The 5,093-nt window shown below is 40.0% G+C and overlaps 1 non-coding gene across 1 annotated transcript; it reads right to left on the reverse strand.

The window, feature by feature from the left end:
* Positions 1-1,347: 1,347 nt before the first annotated feature.
* Positions 1,348-1,454, reverse strand: LOC119872450. The gene has a single exon (XR_005361523.1). It is a non-coding gene; the product is annotated as a U6 spliceosomal RNA (small nuclear RNA).
* Positions 1,455-5,093: the final 3,639 nt, after the last annotated feature.

Raw genomic sequence — 5,093 nt, forward strand, 5'->3', positions numbered from 1 at the left:
CCTGGAGCCTTAGAGCATACATATCTAGCATGATGGGTTTAGTCCTGGATGATATACTGAATATATCAGCAGGAGGGCTGTTTCCCCGCTCTATAGTTTTTCTTACCAACTGATTTAAAATTCTAAAAAGAATACTGTAGTTATCTTTCTATGAATCTTTCAGAGTAACTAGCATAGTTGTGAGATCACAGTTGGTTCCCGATAGTATCTCGTTAGGTTGATTAGAGAAACAAAGCTGTGAAGAAAATGATTTAGGATGAAAATGGAGACAGGTACTTCTAAAATGATAGTAAAGAATGCCCTCTGTCTGCACATGTGTTTTGGTAAGGGAGAGAGGGGAAGGAGAGAAAAATTGGAGAAGATTAGAAATTATCTCCAGATCCTACAGTGAGAGTTTCATCTCTATTTTTTTTTCTTCCCTATCATCGTCCTTATTTTTCGGATTCACAGTGATCTTTGAGGCGATCCCCCCTATCACCATGCCCTTCCCTCTTCGTGCAGGCTGTCTTATTGCTTGACAGTTGCATATTTTTATCTAGGTGATACAACTTGCAAATATCTTTCTGAGCATCATTCTGTCTTGAAAAAATAATGCTAGCAGTTTTGACTTTGTATCATCCCCTAGAGCAATAATAGAGCTTTAAAACCCCTCCTACTAATTCACATTGGTCTCTGGAATACTTCTTTTTCTGAACATTAGCACAGCAGTGAATTAATTTCATCATGACTTTAATTAAGTTTTTTTAAAAAACCATAATCACAGATAATACAGTTAAGATGGCTAAAAAAGAGTCAGTATCAAGCCAAAAGCTACACTATGATTAGGCAATATATCAGGACAACACCTTTTCTCACAATTCAAGTCAAATAAAAATGAGGAATAGAGTGAGGTGGTTGCCGAGACAGGAAATCTTCTGTAGTCATGCCCCTTTTGCATTAGTGAGGAGGGCAGGGCTGGAATGTGAGGCAAGCCAGAAATGGAGTGAAAAGTAGATCTGATAAGTGAGAGCAAGCAATCGGATTTGCATGCATTTTTTTTTTCTTTTTCAAATGGCTCATTTTTAATGGTTAAAAAAATAGTCCAAAATCATCATCTTTGTATACATTTCTCTTATCCTTCTTCTCTTGTCTAGTGAAGTAAATAAACATACACAGACATATACATATAATTATGTTATACCAAACTTTTCATTTGCTTCCTTTTCTTTTTTTCTTTTTTCTTTTTTAGCTTTTTAAATTTTTATTTTAATTCTAGTTAGTAAACATACAGTGTTAGTTTCAGGTGTACAAATATAGTAGTTCAACAATTCCATGCATCACCTGGTGCTCACTATGACGAGCACAGTCAGAAATATGGAACGCTTCGTGTATTTGCATGTCATCCTCACACAGGGGCCATGCTGATCTTCTCTGTATCATTCCAATTTTAGTACATGTGCTGCTGAAGCGAGCACTGCGTGCGTTTTTTAAGAGAACTGGGGGCAAATTCCACTTACTAAAACCTTGGGCAACGAAAGTTCTCTGAACCTTGATTTCTTCATGTTTTATTAAATTATAGCATGAAACCAGGACTAATGAGCAATATTTAATATGGCAGTAGATTTTAATACGTTGCAGCAAAGAGGCTCAATCTTGAAAGAAATGAAATAAGGAAATACAAAGTTCTACTCCTATGACTTAAAAAAATTGCCCTATCATCAAATCCACAAATGCAGTAGTAATCACCCCAACCCCCCCGAATGGGATCAACAGAACTTGTAAAAGAAAAAAAAACACACCAGCCTTTAATTGTCACACACTGAAACTTTACAACGATATATGGATTAAGTCTTGGAGGACAAATTTAAATTCCCAGGAAAAGACTTTTGGCAACAGACAAATTAAACATTCTTACTACTCCAGAGGGCTATATAGGTAGAAATATTAGAGAAGAAGACTTTAGGTCATTGGAAGACGTGTCTAACCACCAGAACAGACAAGAATGAAATAGGCTGTTTCTGAGGCTAAGTGAACCCCTCATGCCTGGATGTATTCAAGCGAAAACTGAACTGAAGGTTGTAGAGCATAATGGGTAATCACGAGTCCTGGAGACTGATTGCCTGGGTTGAAATCCCAGGCCTACTTCTTTTACAAGCTGTGTCTTTTTGTGCCTCAGTGTAAAACCGAATATAAAAGCACACCTGCCCCATATGGTTGTTGTGTGGATTAAATAATTAACACATGTAACGCACATTAGTGCTATGTAAGCTTTAGACATTATTAATGATAGTATTTCTTGGAGGGATTCTTGCAGAGGAATTCATGCTTTGGATGGGTTCGGTGGGGTAATCAAAAAGGGATCTGCTTCCTCTGAGATCCTATGATCCTATGTTTCTATATTCCCTGACTCTAAGGGATTGAAATTGTCAATCAGTTGAGAGCACTGGCTGAAGCATCTTTGAAAAACAAAACAATAACAACAAAAACCCATGTTTCTCTAAAAAAAAAAGATCTTGATCATCCTTTTGAAGATAGGAATGAATAACATGTTTGAACAATTCTTCATACAATCATTTTTATAACTCTCAAAAGAAAATAGCTCCCCTCAAGCCAGCACTTGAACATCTAGGAGAAGCAGGGATAGACAGAAAGGAGAGGTAGATAGGAATCAAAATTAAATTTATCTCAGAAGATACCAGAAATGATCTTATAGTGTAATGTATACAGAATGAAAGACGACTGCTTTGGGCCGTGGCGAATACCTTCCCTTGGTGTGAAGAGTGAACTTCACTGGAGGTCAAGATGGCAGCTCTAATGGATGTCCACACCTTGAGGTAATGCAACAATTCCCTAACGCAAACAGCTTCTTCACTGTTCTCACCTACCCCAGTCCTCCCTGTCCCCAGTCCATTTGTGTGCTACTGTCTCAGTGTTCCTTCTAAAAGGCCAATTCACCCCCACCTCCCACCTTACAGGGGCTTCCCATACGTCTAAGATACGTCATGTAAATTCTTTGTGTAATGACTCGTCATCAACCAGTAAAATTCCAACTGTTTTCTAAACATGAGATTTGTTTACATGCAGCCACCTGAGCTCCACCCAGAGTCTCTGCAGCTGCACCCCGAGGTTTAGCAACTCAACCCAACCATCTATCCACATTTGGTCTGGCTGCCATAAGAGAGGGGTATTTTTTCATTGCATTTTAAGTGGAATGATGTTTGGCAGCCCTCACATCTACCTCCCTATCAACAGCAGCAGCAGCAAGCACTTCACAGAGCTCTGATTGAGGCAAATAGCCAACGACAGCCTAGCCCTTCTCTCTGGCTCTGTGTCTTCCAGCTGCACCGGAGATATAACTCACGGTAGCAAACCTGAAACTGTGACTCTTGACAGATTAATTCCATAACAAAAATCAATCATGGCACTTGTTGCCGACATACATAATATTTTGAGTTTCCTGTCTAGCACCACCGAGAAGCAGACCTCCTTGACCTTGACCACATTAAATGAATGCACTCATACAGTAATGCAATCAACTGATCACCGCATGCGCCATCACCCCTGGTCTGTATAACAGTGATCAGCATTGAGCTCTTGTTTCCCGTGGTGCCTCCTAACCCAACCAAATTGCCATCCTTACTAGCAAATGTCTCTTCTAGACAAAAATAGTAGTTGCAGCGACATCCTGAGAAGGTCTTATTTTTCGGCTGGTCACCTCAAGCAATATGTCAGCTGATTTGCCTGCTAGCTTTTCCCTGAGCAAATAAATATCAACCAGCCAAAGGGAGGGGAAAAAAAGGGCACACTGGAAATCCCACTTTGACCTCAGATAGAGTATCCTCCTGTTCAGAAACACCCTTGTTCACTCCTAGGCCAAAGAGGCTAAACAGGAAAGGAAATATGAACAGGTGGCTGGGTGAACACATCACTTATATAATGAGCAAACTGCAATGGGTTGGAGCCAGGGGGGTGCAGGGTTGATGGAATGGGGAGAAGAAAACTAATTTCTCCTTTTTAACATTAGAGAAGTTGAGGCACTGGATTACACCTGACCATGTGAATGCATCTGGTGCAGAAGAACCATCTGGAAAAGGGCTATTGACAATTCCATCGGATTGCTCAACTTGGTATGGGTCAGGAGGCTGAAGACTTTGACGGCTGATGTTACCAGAGAGCCCAAACTTCTAAGTTTGGCTCAAACTGGTTCAGCTGAGTGTGAATTTCCCAGAAACCAGGACCACTCTTGTTGATTTGTCCCATTTGGTTATTTGCAGATAAAACAAGTGATATTTGGGCTGCTGGAGAAAGGAGACATGATGTGGCCACCATCCCCAGCAACCTTGCCTCATGTCTAACCAGAAACATCCCTGCATGAGTATTTCAAGTGTTCAAAGATGGTCAGGGGACACACCTAGACTTAGATACCTGCATGCCAAATGGGGATATTTCATTTTCACAGCTCTCAATTCACCTTTTTTATAAAGTAACCTAGGGGCAAAAGGGAAGAGCTAATTAAGCATTTCATTATCTGACTGATATAACGAAGCACAAAGTGACAGTGAAAAAAAAAATCAGCATTGAGAAACATCTGTCCAACTCTAATGCTGAGAATGTCACAGCCTAGGACAGCATCTGCAGATGGAGGTTTTTAAAAATTGAAATAGAGGAATCTTCAAATAGCATGTTGTAGAAATACCTCCAGGGAATAAACTCCAGGTAAAGTTTGCTCTTCAAACCTGTACACAGAATTTACTGTTCTTAGAAATGATAGCGTATCTGTACAAAGGAAATCATGTTCAAGTTGGCAGTGATTTAATGAATACAAGAAAATTATACTAGAATTTACTGTGTATTGTCTCTTTCATGCTCAAGGCTTTCCAAAGTGTCTTACTAACAAGCAATTAAAATGCCGAGAGACCAGGGATGGTGGGCAATGGTAAATGTCTGCTCTTATCCCGGTAGCTTACAAATTGCCTAGAATATCTCCTTGGTTGCTGAGGAATGTTGACTGTGGATGTCACAGCTGTCCCTGCAATTGTTGGAACAGGCAGTGAGATCTGGGATTCTCACTAGTTAGTGGAATTTAAGAGAGAACTCCATTTGTAGCCTCTTCT

This window comes from Canis lupus, chromosome 6 (genome assembly GCF_011100685.1).
Source record: "Canis lupus familiaris isolate Mischka breed German Shepherd chromosome 6, alternate assembly UU_Cfam_GSD_1.0, whole genome shotgun sequence".
NCBI classification, from domain to species: domain Eukaryota; kingdom Metazoa; phylum Chordata; class Mammalia; order Carnivora; family Canidae; genus Canis; species Canis lupus.